The sequence below is a fragment of the Schistocerca piceifrons genome, chromosome 8, assembly GCF_021461385.2.
Source record: "Schistocerca piceifrons isolate TAMUIC-IGC-003096 chromosome 8, iqSchPice1.1, whole genome shotgun sequence".
NCBI lineage: Eukaryota > Metazoa > Arthropoda > Insecta > Orthoptera > Acrididae > Schistocerca > Schistocerca piceifrons.
In genome coordinates, this window is record NC_060145.1 from 245441655 (window position 1) to 245451104 (window position 9450).

The 9450-nt window shown below is 43.2% G+C and overlaps 1 non-coding gene across 1 annotated transcript; it reads right to left on the reverse strand.

Annotated features, from left to right (window-relative positions):
• Positions 1-2489: 2489 nt before the first annotated feature.
• Positions 2490-2564, reverse strand: Trnat-ugu. Its single transcript has one exon. It is a non-coding gene; the product is annotated as a tRNA-Thr (tRNA).
• Positions 2565-9450: the final 6886 nt, after the last annotated feature.

Sequence of the window (9450 nt, forward strand, 5' to 3'; positions counted from 1 at the left end):
CTCCCGCCGTTCTCTCAACTTCTTCGTCAAATGCGCAATCATGTTTCTGCAGCTGTTCTTCACCTACTAGTTATATGTAAAAGTCGTACGTTGCCAAATCTACACTGTATGCAAGACGACTTCCGGTAGCAAGCTTAGGTCTCTGAAGTTCTACCGTTTTTCCACGTGACTGTCATGCTGATGGAAAACATTTCTATATCCATTTGGTGCCTTTGTCAGTGTTTAAAGTACGCACCTGTGAACTGATTATTTTCCACATACAAGAAAAGTAATATGAGTGTCACCATCTGCCGGGCGGTGTGGCCGAGCGGTTCTAGGCGCTTCAGTCTGGAACCGCGCGACCGCTACTTTCGCAGGTTCGAATCCTGCCTCGGGCATGGATGTGTGTGATATCCTTAGGTTAGTTAGGTTTAAGTAGTTCTAAGTTCTGGGGGACTGATGACCATAGATGTTAAGTCCCATAGTGCTCAGAGCCATTTGAACCATTTTTGAACTTGCCTGCGGAAGGAAAATATCCCAGTCTCGATACGCAGTTAGCCGCCTAGTTCTAATCTGCCAGGTACTTTTAAGTCAGTGAAAAAGTCCGATGCAGAGTGATTACAGACTGTACGTAGGGACTTAAGAATGTAAATAACACAGGTCGACCAGCATTCACACTATTGCGTAACAAGAGTATCACGTCTTCCTTGTTTCCTGCATACACGGTCCTGTCACAGTAGTGTGACCACCGCGTGCATCGTGCAATACCCGTCACAGATGGCAGGTGTCAGCAATAGGAGTGGATTGTATATAAAGCGCATAGGAGAATGAGGAAAACTAAGGAGTCGTAGCAGTAAGTGGCAGCAGTATCACTGAAGTGTGGATAATGCGTGTCTGGGGACGAGGTAAACAGTGCAGTCGTTGTTGTATTGCGAAAACTGTGTTTTGTATCCGCCATCCGAAAGGACATGTTCATTAGCTCTCAGACCAACGGCAGCAGCAGGGTCTAGGGCGTCTTTTCACGGTTTGCGCGGCTGCCCCCGCCAGAGGATCAACCCCACCCTTGGGCAAGGGTGTGTGTGTATCGTCCTCGCGTGAGTTAGTTTAATTTAGATTGCGTAGTCTTTAAGCCTAGGGACCGATGATCTCAGCAGTTTGGTCCCATAGAACCTTACTACACACTGCCAAGGGTAGCAGCAGTATCGAAACGGCTAAGTTTGTAAATTGTTGGTGTACCGCCGTGGTTTAAGTACACCGTGCATGGAAAATGGTGTTATGCAAAAACGGCCACTGCGGTGGACCACATTACATAGATGACAGGGGTGAACGACTGCTGCGGACAAGTGTACCGCCGAACAGTTGTTGAGCAACTTAACTTCCAGAAGAAACGTGTGGCTACCAACAGCGTCTCATCGTTCAGAGAATGAGGTTGTGTGTGGGCTTCCGCAGCAGGTGCCCCGTTCATGCACCCAAGTGGAGTTCTGTTTATCGGTGACGAAGGCTGGCGTTTTCACGCCAGTACAGCAAATGGACAGTTCACTGAGTGGCAACAGATGGCCTCTTCAGATAGACCACGTTTTAGGACAGACGGCCGTTGGCGCGTACGGCGCAAAACGTCTGAAAGCAAACACTCTGCTACAATTGTCGGAGCAGAATGTTTTCGTGGCATACTCTGGGTTATCTCGTCGTACTAGGAGGCACAAATGATGGACACATCTATCGCATACCGTTTGTTTTTCCTCAGCGCGATGATATGAAGCAGCAGGACAATGTAACGAGTCACACAGCTTGCAGCCTACGTGCGTGCTTCGAAAAAGGTTTACCGTACTCCTCTGGCCTCCAAACTTCCTAGACTGGAAACCGACAGAGAATCTGGGAAGTTACCTCGATCGGGCTGTCCGCGCCATGGATTAGATCCGAGAAACCTAGCACGTCTGGTTACGGATCCTCAACCCAGAAACCTAGCGCACGGCACTGGTGTCGGCATGGCTCCACATACCCGTTGTAACTCTCCAGAATCTCACTGACTGTCTTTCTGCATTTTTCGCAGGTGTCCGCACAACGAAAGGTGGTATTTCAGGCTTTTGACAGGTGGTCACGTTCAAGTGACTGGAACGTGTAATTCTCCTGCTGTATGCATCTCAGCGTACGATGGAAATGGCGCAGTAACTGGAAACGTACTGGAAAGCTGAAATAAACGGGGTAGTTAGATTCTAGTGGGCAAAATGTCTAAACCGCAGACATATTCAACGTATAATTCTGGTGGTATATGAACAGGTGTAGCGTCGTGTCCAGCTATAGAGAAATTTTGCCAATAATTTGACCGAGACCTCACAAACATAACTGATGCTGATCTTGAGTCATACAATTTCCATCTGTTCGGGATACTGTAAGAACATTAGGGGAGAAAGAGATTTTTCAAGCATTAGAACGTTGAAATGATAATTAAATGGACACCCCAGCTGCAAACAGGCATTGATGTACTTCATTGGGGACATGTCGAAAATGTGTGCCCCAACCGGGACTCGAACCCGGGATCTCCTGCTAACATGGCAGACGCTCTATCCATCTGAGCCACCGCGGGCACAGAGGATAGTGTGTCTGCACGGACTTATCCCTTGCACGCTCCCCGTGAGTTCCACATTCCCAACATGTCCACACCACTACATTCGTAGTGCGCCTAATAGATGTTTGCCCATCATACTCATTACTCTTGGCAGATTAATCTACCAAGTCCTGTACGAGTTCGCGCACAGCGTGTGTATTCGCACAAGAAGGTCAATGGCCGGGAAGCCATATTTTAACTATATATGACGGTAGTATCTGTTCCCGAAAGAAAAGTTACCGTTGATGACCATGCAGCTTTGCTCGGTGGCTCAGATGGATAGAGCGTTTGCCATGTAAGCAGGAGATCCCGGATTTGAGTCCCGGTCGGGGCACACATTTTCAACATGTCACCAATGAAGTACATCAACGCCTGTTTGCAGCTAGGGTGTCCATTTAATTATCATTTCATTTTCAGCAAAGCTGCATGGTCATCAACGGTAGCTGTTCTTTCGGGAACAGATACTACCGTCATATATCATTAGAATGTTCTTGTAGCGGTTCTCGAAAGGCTCCATCACCAAGCCGTGGATATTTATCTTCGGAGGATTGAAAGATTGGTAAAATATTCACACTGTTGCATGCAGTGACGTGGTCACTGTGTTGGCACGTAGCGTAATGTATGTCTGTTTTTTCAGGTGTAGTGCAGTAAGAGTTACTCGGCTTTGATTGTAATGTTTAACCTACTTTTTGAAGTCTCCTCGTTTTGGGCTTTTTGAGACTGCCTTATAAAACAGTCCGTTTGCAAACGACAACTGCCTTGCTCAATTCCGGAACGTCTGTCCTGGTTACAAGCAGCTAAATTCCTCAAGATGGTAGCGGAGTGAATCAGCGGAACGACGAGCGCCGCTTATGCATCCAGCGGCCGGAGATACGCGCCAGCAGCAGCATCTGCTCTTTGTTCTGGTCCAGCACGCGAGATGTCCCTGAGCATGCCGATAAGATTGTGTGAGAAACGGCTGCAGCTCTCTCTCTCAGTCGAACTCCGAACGAGGCGCGATGAACGATGGGCCACACAGATAGGCCTATGGGCCATTACCATAGGCCATTAAGCCGAGTCCGATAGTTGCGGGACGCTCGAGGGTCACAGAGGTGTGCTGTTAGCGCGGCTGACAGCGGTTATCTGTTACGCTGATCCAACACACGGTCGTATAATTGCCTCTTGCTTCTTGGCGGAGGAGGGAGGGGGCGACATTAAGTAATCAATTTGAGAAGCGAGACAGTTTTATTATTTTGATACCCTCCCACCTTCATTAAAAAAGGTCGTTGATTGTATTGATGTTTAAGTGGCTCGTATTGTCGTGTTCTTTGTTGTTGTATGTACGATAAAATCATCTAGCTTTCACTTTTACCGACAAAGAGCAGTAAACGAGTAGCGTAAGCAGCAGTCTGTGGCACTACGCACAATATTCAAGGAACGCAATTAGTTTGTGGACTTGGGACATGTACCTTAAAGCAGCTGCATTCCATTGTCTAGAGCTGTTGTTTCGGTTCACGGAATGAAACGACGCAACTTTTACAACCTAGTACTCAAGTCAGAGGTAAGTGACAATACAATTTCCAAATAACAACCCTATTTGCAGGTACCGCGTTAAGAAATTCCACAGTAGGAAGGTCAGTTGACGATCAGTAACAGATGACGGAAAGATAAACATAAATGTGAGGAAGATAATTGCAAAGAAAGCGTGGGTAGTACTCGGAGAAATACGTCGACTGATCGACGAAAGAAGGGAGCACAAAAACATCCAGAAATAAGGCAGAAGTACTGAAATATAAACCATTTATGAATTGAATAAATACGAAGCACGTGGAAACCATGGAGAAAAACCCGCAGGAAAAGTATGAAGAAATTGAAACTGAAGTGATCGTCAGAAGGACTAATAGAGCGTATCGAAAGTTCAAAACAACCTTCGGCGAAGTGAAATATATGAGTTGCAACGTTAAGATTACAATGGGAATCCCACTGTATGATACACACGCCTCACTTTGAGGGAGACATTTCCGAGAATGTACGTTTGGAAAACAGTATTGTACGTTAGTGAATCAAGAACTGTCGGAAAACAAGAACAGAAGTGAATCGAATCGTTTGAAACGTGGTGCTACAGAAGAATGTTGAAAACTAGGTGGACTGATAAGGTAGAGAAGGTTCTCCGTAGAGTCGACAAAGTTTGGAACACATGGAAAGTACTGACAAGAAGTAAGGACGGTATGACTGAACAAGTGTTGACACGTCAGGGAATAAATACCATCGTACTAGAGGGAGACATACAGGGTAAGAACTGTAGTGAAAGACTGATACCGAAGTACATCCCACAAATAACCGAGGACGTCGAGTGCAATTGCTAGTCTGAGAAGCAGAGACTGGTACAGAACAGAATTCATGGTGGGCCGCATCAAACAATTCAGAGGGATGATAAAGTTCACTTAAAATATTGGTGGCACTACAAGCTATCTTTTGTAATCTCGTTTTCATCCCCAAGTAATGGCACTGACGCTAACAGGTTGTTTATCTCTGAGGTTTATGAGTCTCAATGAATGTTAAGGGCAGTTCAGGATAATGATAAACACTATTCATTAGTGGCCTGGGAGGTTTTAGGGGCTTTATTTATGCAGATAAAAGTGTCTCGCTGCTGAAGCAGCGTCGGCTTTGAGTTGAAAACAGGGCTTTCAAAGTTATTCACAATCTTAATCCTCAGGACTTGACTGCTGGAACCGTTGTGTGTCTCATTGTCTCCGTTACTACTGTAGTAGAATTTCACCTCCTGCAGACGTAGGTGGTGAAGAAAGTGTCATTCCCCTTCCCCATTCCACTACTTCCTAGAATTACTTGCTAGAACTACTTACTAGAATTAGTCTTTGGAGGAGAAATGGATATAGCTGCCAGTAACGCCCAATTAAATCAATTCCATACGCATAGATCCCGGAAGTCAGTCAGCCACCAAGGAAGATGGTGAAAATCTTTGGGTGCTCGAGTTTCGTTTCATATGTGTTGTATCTCGAAACAGACTAAATTTTATGTACCTGCTAAGAAATATTCAGAAACCACAGTCACAATCGTAACCAGTTGTTTGAGTGATGGGGAGAGGATTCTAAGTACAAAATGCTGTCCAGTAGTACAGTTCAGTGTTGGTGGACTTTGTAACTATGCATTTTAAAGTTTGTTTCTGAATCATATAAGTGTTTTGACGATTGCTAATGTAATGTGCTATTGTATCTGCGCTGTGACAAATCAGCGTTGGTAGAATCCAGGCATGGTGGTACTTTGTCTACTCCTCCTTTAAAACACGAAGAATCACTCGGTGGAGCACTTGTCCGCGAGAGTTCGAGTCTCGGTCTCGCACACAGTTTTAATCTGCCAGGAAGTGTCTTATCAGCGCACGGTCCGCTGTAGCGTGAAAAATTCATTTTGGAAGCATTTCAATTATTCCCTGGTCTTTTTATGCCCTGACACATGTCCAAACGCCCGTCTCTCTTCTTTTTCAGTGTTCCCCAAATGTTATTCCTCATGCAGATTTTGAGGGGAATCTACTCAGTTACTATTTCATGAATCCACCGAATGTTAAACATTGCTTCTATAACACCATCTCTCAAATGCCTCAATTCTCTTACGTTCCTGCTTTTCCAGACTTCACGACCCACTTTCTTGCAACACTGTGCTTCACGTATACTTTCTCAGAAATTAATTTCCCTAATTTAGACCACTGTGGCCCAGCAATGTTTTATTCGCCTTCGCTAGTCCACTTTTATGTCTTCCTCGCTTACTCCGTAACCTCACTTCCTGACCGTCTGAAAGAAAGAAAATTGTGTGGGTACATAAATCATATTATTACATTAGATTAATAAATTTAAAAGAATCTAACGACACTGCATAAAATTTAAAAATTGAAAAATTAATATTGCTTGGGCGTTACTTGCACCAAAACATGCTGGAAATCTAGATATGAATGTGGCTCCTACAAGAGGGCAGGCTTTGGCTGGCTGTTGAAAGTTATTATATACTCATACTCGAATGTGGAATTTATTACAGTTTGGTTTGTGTACTTGTTTTAAAATTAAGTTAACGTGTAATGAAACGTAAGAATGCTTTACAACTGTAAAAGTGTGTTTTGGAACTGTTAATGCAGCATTGTCTTCAAGTCTGATGTAATGTCTGCTTCTTCCAGCCAGCGAGCCCTTTGTTTTCATAGACATCTACTAAGACGGAATGAAAAACGAGTAACAATTTCGGTTTGAATGTTTCATGTATATTCCACGACACTTCACAATGAATTGAATAGACTCTAGGTGACAGCCTAATACAGTTACGTGCTGTATTTTAAGTTAAATTATTTGCTATTTAGTTGACAAACTCATCCTAACTTCGATACTGAATCGAGGAAGAGGAGAGGCTAGTATTATTTATAGCCATCACATATTACTGACCCCTAACATATGACTTTTTCCATGCAGTCACCAACGTACACACCTTCATAAGCTCCTGTGTATTAATATTTTGATTTAAGTACTGGCCTTCGAAAAACTGCAAAAATGAGTGTACAGGGCTAATTTTAATGTCAGAGGACACACTATTTGTATGATCGAGATATCGTTATGTAAGAATATTTATTTACTGAAACGCCGTCACGAGTCAGCATGTGAAATCATCGAAATAACTGATGCTGATGTGTTTCATTTCTCAACAAGACGTATGCATTTCTGTAAAAGCAAAAAGCGATGGGTCTGTAATGGAGCGATCGTAAGGCATGCATGTCGATTCGAGAACTGTGCACCGAACTAGGTGGAGCTTGAAACGACTGGTTCGCATTGAGAAGCTTTCAAACGAATCCCACAACCATCACAGTAAAAGCGACTTTATTGATGATTTTGCGAGTAATAAATTTTTGAGTGTAACATAGCTCACGCTCGAACAAGTGTTATGAATACCTTTCTCAAATTAATACCGATCCTTAGTGTCGCTTAATATACCCTATTAACTTCCTTCACTCCTGACTACTATTTTTACACGGTATTAATCATCCATTTATATTAAAGGAATGGCACCAATTATTTTACTATTGAAACTGTCGACTTCTAAACAAGATAAAGATTGTGTGTGTGAATACCTAAGGGACCAAACTGCTGAGGTCTTCGGTCCCTAGACTTGCATACTACTTAAACTAACTTAAATTATCTTATGCTAAGAGATACACACACACCCACGCCCGAGGGAGGACTCGATTCTCCGGAGATAGTGGTTGCACAATCCGTGACATGGCGCCTCTAAGGGGTGAAAGTGATGAAATATTTCTTTTTAATGTTTCACTGTCGACGATGTTTACAGATACGAGGGACGGTCCGAACCTAAGCGTTATATTACTTAGGGAAGGCATGGAAAACTTTGATCTGATTTTCCAGAGAAGTACTTGAACTACGATAATGCGTGCCCCACGTCTTAAACAGTCCGTGTCAGACCTTGGTATGACCTCAGTGTGTCAGTATGCCGGTCGGGGTGGCCGTCGGTTCTGGGCGCTACAGTCTGGGACTGCGCGACCGCTATGGTCGCAGGTTCGAATCCTGCCTCGGGCATGGGTCTCTATGATGTCCTTAGGTTAGTTACGTTTAAGTAGTTCTAAGTTCTAGAGGACTGATGACCTCAGAAATTAAGTCCCATAGCGCTCAGAGCCAGCTGAACCAGCTGTATGTCAGTATCATGTGAACGGCGGTGGGTGCTAGAGGAGTGGGGTGTTGAGTCAGTATTCTTCTATTGAGAAAGGATATTTTCCTTTTTTTACAGAGGTATTGCTTAGTGGATTTACGAACACGTTCGTTTTCTCAACGAAGTTTTTTCCAGTCAGTGATCCCAAAATTATAGAGTGGTATCACCAGTGTGTATTGTATTGTCATTATCAATACTTCGTAACTAGTGCTTAGACGATAACTGCTTCCTAACAAGCTCGAAATCAATATTTATCTGAACTTCTACTCGCAACAGCTAGATTAACCATTAAATAATGTTGTGAAAAATGACAGAAAGGATAGACGAGACTGATAACCAGTGTTGGCTAAAATGCTTTGCGCCTAAGAACTGTAACGAGGGATTCCAATTGGATGATCATCTTTAACAGCGTACCACTTGCTCATTCTACACACAACTGTGGAGAGGTACAGATTTCATAGGGTAAATTGGCACGGTAACATATTCCCATATCTTCGAGCCTCCATGTGTCTTACACTAGCAGGTCAAATAAAGATGACATTTTTGTGGAACCGGAATTGGCACTTTAAGAGTTATGTAACTAGCTTTCATTAACACTCTCAGGTGAGGGGGAAGGTTGTTATTTCCTTTACAACAATGTAGCCATGTGTTATTTTTCGTAATGGATTCCTCCTCATCTTTTCACTGGATTACAGTTTCTGTTTCTTCCACCTAAGGTGACATGTGATAATGAGGAAATCTGCCCTATGAGTTCGGTTTTGTTAGTGGTAACGTAGAAGTGGTTTTGGGTGAAATACCTATTAGTTTTGACAAAATGGGGTAAGAAATCGGTCAAGATCCTTAGGAGAATAAAAATTATAATTGCAGACTAGACTTCAAGATGGCCGTCGAGTGATATCACAGGTATTTTCTTCGTCCGATGGAAGAACTTATTTAAGAGGAAATAGTGTCAAATTTATATTTTCTTTGTTTCTTATACTTGCTGTAGTGTCCTGAAGTATCGATAATGGCGAAATAACCCGAAATTTGGCGTGACATAAACACAAAATATTCTATTCAAGTTTTCTTTACAGTGCAAAATTCGTTAAAAAAGACAGCTACTAGTTTCATCAGTGTCTATTGTCGCAATAAAAGTGCAATTAAACGTTTCGAAATCGTACTTAACCAACACA